This window comes from Lycium barbarum, chromosome 9 (assembly GCF_019175385.1).
Source record: "Lycium barbarum isolate Lr01 chromosome 9, ASM1917538v2, whole genome shotgun sequence".
Classification (NCBI taxonomy): Eukaryota; Viridiplantae; Streptophyta; class Magnoliopsida; order Solanales; family Solanaceae; genus Lycium; species Lycium barbarum.
This window is the reverse complement of record NC_083345.1, coordinates 115,868,634-115,877,305: the sequence shown is the minus strand read 5'-3', so window position 1 is coordinate 115,877,305 and position 8,672 is coordinate 115,868,634. Positions and strand designations below refer to the sequence as shown.

Below are 8,672 nucleotides of genomic sequence, written 5' to 3'. Positions count from 1 at the left end.
GAATTAAAATTTGAAACCCTACATTAAGTATTTATAGAGCCAAAAATCGCGCCAAGTTTCTGGACAAAAAGGCCCTTACGCTGAATTGTTACGGACCGTAACTCAGGTTACGGTCCTTCACTTCGTTGTTTGTCTATTTGTTGTTACGATCACCATGCGACGGACCGTAACACATGTTACGGTCCATCCTTCGAAAGCGTAACGTGTGATATTACTTGGTAACTCTCTGGAATTTTGGATGATGTTACGGTTCCATGTTACGGACCGTAAACAATGGCAAGTAATTCTTGCTCCGTTACTGTATAGTTCAGCTGAGCTCCATTCAATGTTTTGCTGGCATAATAAATTGGGTGCAGGATTTTGTTTAGCCGCTGACCAAGCACAGCTCCAATTGCCAGACCACTGGCGTCACACATTAATTCAAAGGGAAGTGACCAATCTGGGGACACAACAATAGGTGCGGAGATTAATTTTAGCTTCAACTCGTTGAACGCCTTGATGCACTTCTCATCAAAATTGAATTTGGATTCTTTTTCTAAGAGTTTGCACATGGGATTTGCAATTTTGGAGAAGTCTTTGATAAACCTTCTATAGAATCTGGCGTGTCCCAAGAAACTCCGAACTCCTTTCACTGAAACGGGCGGAGGGAGTTGTGAAATCACATCGATTTTAGCTTGATCAACCTCAATCCCTCTTTCTGAAATCTTATGGCCAAGGAAAATGCCCTCCTTGACCATAAAATGACACTTCTCCCAGTTGAGCACAAGGTTGGTCTCCTCACACCGTTGTAGCACCCGATCAAGATGACCCAAACATTCATCGAATGAATCTCCCACCACAGAGAAATCATCCATGAAAACTTCAAGAAAGTTTTCAACCATATCAGAGAATATGGACATCATGCATCGTTGGAAGGTAGCTGGGGCATTGCAAAGACCAAATGGCATCCTGCTGAAAGCGAATGTCCCATAGGGACAAGTGAAAGTAGTCTTTTCTTGGTCTTCCAATGCGATATTGATTTGGTTGTACCCTGAGTACCCATCCAAGAAACAGTAATAAGATCTTCCAGCTAGCCGATCAAGCATTTGATCAATAAAAGGCATAGGGAAGTGATCCTTGCAAGATGCGGTATTCAGCTTCCAGTAGTCCATACACACTCTCCAATCGGTGACAGTCCTTGTTGGAATCAACTCATTTTTAGAGTTAGGGACAACAGTGATGCCCCCTTTCTTTGGCACACACTGGACTGGGCTTACCCATGGACTGTTGGCAATCGGGTAAACCACCCCAGCATCTAGCCACTTAATAATCTCCTTCTTCACCACCTCTTTCATCGGTGGATTTAATCTTCGCTGATGCTCAACACTTGGCGAACTTTCCTCCTCCAACTGTATTCGGTGCTCACAAATTCCGGAGGGGATCCCCCGGATGTCTGCAATAGTCCAACCCAACGCTCTTAAATGCTTCCTCAATACTGCGATGAGTCTTTGGATTTGGCTCTCATTCAGAAGTGATGACACAATAACTGGGAGGGTGGCATTTGCTTCAAGAAACACATATTTTAGATGGGATGGAAGTTGCTTGAGGTCCAAATTCGGTGGCTCAATAATTGATGGTTTTGCTGGAGGAGTTGTTCGTTTCTCTAAATCAAGAGACAGTTTCTTGGGCTGATAAGAGTAAGACCCCAGACCGATGAGTGCATTCACTGTCTCAATATATCCCTCCATTTGTTCAACATCAAAATTCACCAAGATGGCCGATAGTGCTTCACTCAAGCATTCTTCCTCCATTTGGAATTCCACTGCTTCATCCACCTCATCAATAGAATTGATGACTGAAATACTTTGATAAGGACTAGGTAATTTCATACCTCTGCTTGCGTGAAAAGTCACCTCCTCATCATTCACCCAGAACTTTATTTCGTGCTTCTCGAAATCCATAAGAGCCCTCCCTGTGGCAAGGAAAGGTCTTCCCAGAATAATAGGAATTTCTTGATCAATAACACAATCAAGAATCACGAAATCTACCGGCAGTAAAAATTTCCCTATTTGAACCAGCACATCATCAACGACCCCCACTGGCCTTTTTATTGATCTGTCAGCCATCTGCAACCTCATGGTAGTAGGCCTCGGCATTGCTAGCCCCGATCTTTTAAAAATTTCCAGGGGCATAAGATTTATGCTAGCCCCGTTATCACACAAAGCCCTGGCAAAATTCTGCTGCCCTATGGTGCATGGAATTGTGAATGCTCCAGGATCTTCTCTCTTTTGCAATGTGGTCTTGGAAAGAATGGCACTAACGCGGTGCGTGATACCCACAGTGTCGTGTTTCAATGGATTTTTCTTCTTTGTCAAGAGGTCCTTCAGATACTTAGCGAAGCCAGGCATTTCTTGGACAGCGTCCATGAAGGGAATGTTCATCGTCAACTACTTGAGTTGATCATAAAACCGCAAACACTTTTCATCTTCTGTTTTTCTCACTAGCCTTTGAGGAAAAGGCGGTGAGGATTTAAATAATTGGCTTAAAGGGCGAAGAGCACCGAAAAGTTTTGCCTTCCCCCTTTCCTAGTTTTCCACCGGTGCCTTGGGGTTATCAAGATTCTGCTCTTCTTCGGCTACAATAGGGACTTCTTCCCCTGCTTCTTCCTCCACAATATCATTAGCTACATCAGGCTTCCCTTCTTCCTCAACAATTTGCTCAAGCTCAATAACCTTTTTATTAGCATCATGAAGTATTTTTCCACTTCTGGTGCTAATAGCAAGTACATTCTCCACAGAGTTTACTCCACTACCTTTTGGATTTGGAACTGTATCACTCGGTAGTTGTCCCCGTTGAGGAGTATGCACTTCTCGGGAGAGGTCTCTGAATTGCGCTTCGAGCTTCTGAATGGAAGCTGAATGCGATAGTTGGACCTGAGACATTCCCTTGATTGTGCTTTCTGTTCTGTCTTGATTCATCAGCATTTTCTGCATCATACTCTTCAGTTCCGCAGAATCATTAGACGTGTTGCCAGCCGAGTTATTAGCTGAATTATCTCTCCATGGTTGGGAATTGGATGCTTGCCCCCTAGGTGGAATGTAGGGGTTAGAGCTCTTGTTGCCATAAGTATAGTTATTGTAATTCCCTTGATTGGGATTACCCTGGTCAGTTCTTCCATAATTATTTCCTTGGTAATTTTGTTGAGGCCTTTGCCATGGGTGATTACCGGGACCTTGGTAGTTTTGCCGTTGATAACCCCCTTGCGAGTTATTGACATAATTCGCATCCTCATATTGTGGCTGCCCCTCAAGATAAGTTTCGTCAGAAACTTGATACATTCCGGGAGCATGAGGTGGCATCTCATCGACAGCATTTACACATTTGGCCTCTTTCTCCATAAGCCTTTTTGATAATAAATCCACGGTGGTTTGCAATTGAGCGAACGCATGATCTCGCTCATGATTTTCTTTGGCCACCACGGCCACAGAGGGACTACCATATGATAGGATTTCGCTATCACTCGAATGCCAGGCTTGATTATGGGTAGTAAGCTTGTCGAGCAACCGGGTGATGTTGACAAAGGATTTGTCCATGAAGCATCCACCAGCTGCAGTGTTGACAGCTATTTGATTCATTGTATCTAGCCCCTTGTAGAACTTCTCTGTGAGAATTGCATATGCAAAATCCATGAGTCGGAGATTGAGCTAGATAATATTTGAACCTTTCCCATGCAGCATATTGTTGTTCCCCTGGAAGTTGTTTAAATCCAAAAATCTTATCCCGAAGCTCAGCCTTTTTGCTGGGTGGGAACCATTTTTTTAGAAAGATATTGGCCAGCTCATTCCAGGTATGAATAGTATTGCTCGGGAGCTTTTCATACCATTCCCTAGCTTGGCCAGCTAAGGAATATTTGAAAACCCGCAGTCGCAGTACATCAGCAGGAACAGCACCTTGAGATTGTTGGGAACATACATGCACGAAATTCTTTAGGTGTCGAAGTGGACAGTCCTCCGAAGAATTTCGGAAATAGCCTTCAAGTTTCAATAGCTGATAGATAGAACTATCAATTTTGAAATTAGCATTTCCTGTTCTCGGGGGAACTACAGCAGAAGCATAATCAGCTTCGTCGATGAATTCTGCAAATACATTCTCATCCTCCTCTTCTTCTGGTGCAGGATGGTTTACTTGGATCCCCCCTTGGTTCCCTTGATTGCGATGGGGTCTTCCAGCCATGTTCACCTGGTTCACTAAAACAGCAAACGAGGTGTGATGGAATAGAAAAAGTTTTAAAGAATAGTACACAACAATTAGTAATTTCTGAACCGTATTCCCCGTGGGATTCGACCCCAACCTTGTTGGGTTACTATATTTGACGACGTCCGCTTTACGCCATTAATAGGTGTAATTTGAGCGTATCACTGGGTCACCACCAAGCAAGAGGCCGGTATCCATTGGAGCCTCGGTGTCAGGGACCGACTCAGCTCTTTGTTTGGCCTTAGTAGTCAAAGAGAGCCCAGTTCTTCTAGTCCTTTGTAGGGGAGCCTCCTCAGATGAAGCATTACCTGAAATGTCAACGTATTCAACTGACCTTAGAAATGTCAGATAAAAAACTTCTTCCCCACCTGTATGCAAAGCTGGAGCTGAAGGTCCTTCCCCGGTGAAGGAAATGGCTGAATGATGGCTTCTTTCTCTAGAACAGAAGTGACGAAGAGAGCCACATAGACCCTTGGAATAAGGAAATTGGGATCTGCTTCATCCCTTAGAGTCCAAACGACGCTTCTTGTCCTCTTCTTCGATTTCTGCCCTTTGTCCTAGGGCTTTCTCTGCCTTTTATTGGCAGCTGTAATAAGACGAGATGTCCCTGTTGAATCAAATTCAGGTACCGGTGCAGCAGGCTCGGCTGCTAGCTCCGGTATTGACGTCACCGAGCCCTTGGGTAAACCTTTGTACCGAAGAGGTTATAAAAAGAAAAGGAAAAAGTAGAAGATACAATATATTCCAACTCAAGCAGAGTATTACCGTGGTTTTAGGCAACCCATCGGCTACGCGGCAGGTGCCCCCATGTCCATTCTTCATGGGTGTGTTGGCCGAGGAGTGCTTCAACCCATTCATTCATGTTCCGGACAGTCGGAGGTATCTATGCCACGACTGATATAAAGAAAGAAGGGGAGAAATCTTGTTAATACAAGGGAGCAAATGTGTCACGACCCAACCCCATGGGCCGCGACTGGTATCCTAACTGGATACCCGTACGTACTTACCTAACAGAGTAGGCGTACCAAACAGATAATCCATATTAGACATACACAGATTCAAACTGATATAAATACAACGCGCGGGAATATACGAACACATAAGCATACTTAGACTTACACATAAGCCGTTGAGGCTATCATAGCAGACAGAATCGCAAACTCGTACATACCTACCCGAACAGTAACAACCCATAACCCACATGCATGTCTACAGGCCTCTAACAGACATAACAGAATCAGATGACGGGACAGGGCCCCGCCGTAACCCAAGTTGCCATATATACAGAATATGTAAATAACAGAAGATATATATACCAAAATACGCGCTCCAGATCAGGGAGCACTCCAAACAGCAGAACAGAGGTCCTAAACTGGTGGCGTATCATGCGATGTGTCTGTACCTGCGGGCATGTAGCGCAGCCCCCGAAGAATAGGGGGTCAGTACGAAAAATGTACCGAGTATGTAAAGCGGAAAGGTAACAAATATAATCATAATCCGAACTAGAGGTACAAAATATAGCGGATAGAATCGAACCCGAAGCCGAATCAGAAATACAAAGTATAAATATATAAAGTGAGTACAGGGTATAACAGATAGAGTCGTAATATGAAGCAGAGGTACAGAGTATGGTTGACAAGATCATAGCACGAATCAGGAGTACAGAGTGTCGCTGACAAAATCGTAATCTGAGTCAGAGGTACAAGAGTATGACAGACTGAATCATAATCCGAATCAGACGTACAGAAGCACAACAGTCAGAATCAGTGTCCGAATCAGATTTTCTGAAGTGTAACAGACAGTCACAATCCAGATCAGATATACAGACGTGTACCAGACAGAGTCATGCATGCAGAATCATAAGCATATACAGATACAGATAACATACATATTAGATCCCGACCCTTTAGTGAGGGACGCGGTAACAGATCCCGGCCCTCTTAGTACGGGACGCGGTGGACAGACAGATCATATGTCATCCTGGCCGCCATCCCCGTATCATCATATCATATACAGATGTAAATAGAACCCTGCCCGCACACCGAGGGACGCGGTGAACAATGTAGTGGAATGTGCACGAGTAACAGAACCTGGCCCGAGCGCAGTGAAGGAAGCATTGAGGCATCCACGAACAGACTAATGAGAAACCATATGCATACAGATCATTATACATACTCAATGAAACTGAAGTAGGCCAAACGGCGGGTCAAGTCGAATCAATCGGACAATACTTATAATATACGCATATATGTCATATGGGCTGGCACGACAGATTATATCGGAATAAAATGTCCAGAACCGACTCCAGACGTCAAAGATATCATAAGACTCATAACTAGAATCATAACACTTGTCATATAGCAAACAGACTAATAACCAAAATTTACCTGAGAGTTTCGTACAGGAGTGGGTTAATTGGAGCCATACAGAAAGTATCAGAGTTTGTGGGCCCACCTTGGGCTGAACCGAGATGGCGTACGTAAATTTATGGATCGTAGGTCTTATGGAGTCATCCATGAGAGTTTTAGGGCATTCCGACTTCATTTGTGAAAGTTGCATACATATAGGTTATTTTGCCAATGATATATTAAGAGACCAATTCAATCTTACTGAATGAAACGAAGCCAATTTTAATCTCGGATTTCTAGGAACAGGGTCGTATCTAAGGCTCGCGTCCGAGCCTATTAGGTTTAGAACATGCCAAAGAATGAAGGGAAAGGCTTTACATACCTTAGTTGCGCCTTACGCTCGTCCAAGTTCAATTCCTGTTTCGCCCAAAATCTACCAATGGTCATGTTTACCAATTAGCAATTTCAAGCCTTTAGAACATGAATCTTAACTTACACTTTTCTACAAAAATTTGGGCAGCATCTCCCCTATACATAAAACATCCCCGAGATTTAACTCGGCTCCAATCATCAACAACCAAACCAACAACAATACCCACAATAATAACAATCACCACAAAACACAACATAGACTAACTAGCCCTCTTTCCAACATACTGCAATAACTCTCATTTCCAACTTCACATTTCCAAACCAATCTCACTGTTTTCACATTCATTACTAATCAAGATCACTACAATACACTTTGGAAGCATTTCATACCATTTCTATAAACTATTCACAAGATATACAAAATATACAAACTTTCCACCAAAACCATAATTCACCTAAACTTCCAATCTTCAACATAAACATCCACAACATATTCTTATCTTCCAATTTCATTTATAACAATCATAATTTGCACCTTACCACTTCCATTTCCATATTTACATAAACTAGGATAAAGTTGCATATTTTCCTACAACAACCTTACAACAAATTTTTCCATAACAACAAGAACCATTTACCTTCTATTTTCATCACAAGGCCATAACAACACAATTAAAATACTAAATAAATCTAATCCATCTCCCCCTTCACTACTACACCACACGACCTCACACACTCACCACAATTTCACGATTTTCATGCACTTTTAATCATCATAGCACATATATTTCTTCCATAACATAAAAGAATAGAAATCTTACCTTTTTTTTTCAAATTTCAACTCGCCGCAAACGTCGCTCTCCCGCTTAATTAATTATACCACGTCGAAGAGCGTCTTGAACTTGTTAGGAATTTAAGGAGGACAAAATTTTTGGATCAAAAGTGAAGAACTAGAAAAATTTTCTTTCCTTTTTTGTAAGGGCCGAATGCCCCTTTCTTTTTCTCTCCAATTTTTTTGTTCTTGAAGTTTCTTGCAAAATAAAGACTTTGACCCTCTTAAAAAGTATTTATCACATGGATTTTAATAATTTGGGCTTGGGCCTTTTTATCGCCACATGGCCGGCCACCTCCTTAATTGAGCCTTTATTTGTAATTTTTTTTTAGCCCAATTAATGATGGATCTTGTTTTGTAATTCACGGAACTAATTTCCAAAATTCTGATTTTGCCCTCAGCCTTCCCCGATGTCTTCACGCCATATTTTTCATGGACAACCTAGACATATTAACTAAAATCAAAATATTGCCTCATGACGTACAAGTCGCAATTATTTTAAAATTTCCAAGTATGCGAAAACACGGGATATAACAGAATGTTTGACAAAGAATTCAAGGATAATTATTTAAGGGAGAACTGAGAAACTTATGATTATCATTCCACCTATCCGGAAAGGGCATATAATCGGCCAGAATAATGTCCACGGTCCTTACCCGGACGTAGCGCTCTAACCAACCTCGATCTCTGTGTCCATCCATCTTCGAACAGATCGGGTTTTAGCCTCCCTTGGCGAGCTTTATCACACCCCCTCGGAATAGCCTCGGGGAATATAAATGGATGAAATGTGTCATCGTAAATTCCCTTTTTACATTATTGGACAACAGCTGGAGGCAGGCCACGGTGCTCCAGATTATCGGACCAATTTGGGCCAAGGTCATATTACA

The 8,672-nt window shown here is 42.4% G+C and overlaps 1 non-coding gene across 1 annotated transcript; it reads left to right on the top strand.

The window, feature by feature from the left end:
- The first annotated feature begins 3,661 nt into the window (after positions 1 to 3,661).
- Positions 3,662 to 3,768, top strand: LOC132612428 (small nucleolar RNA R71). Its single transcript, XR_009571789.1, has one exon. It is a non-coding gene; the product is annotated as a small nucleolar RNA R71 (small nucleolar RNA).
- Positions 3,769 to 8,672: the final 4,904 nt, after the last annotated feature.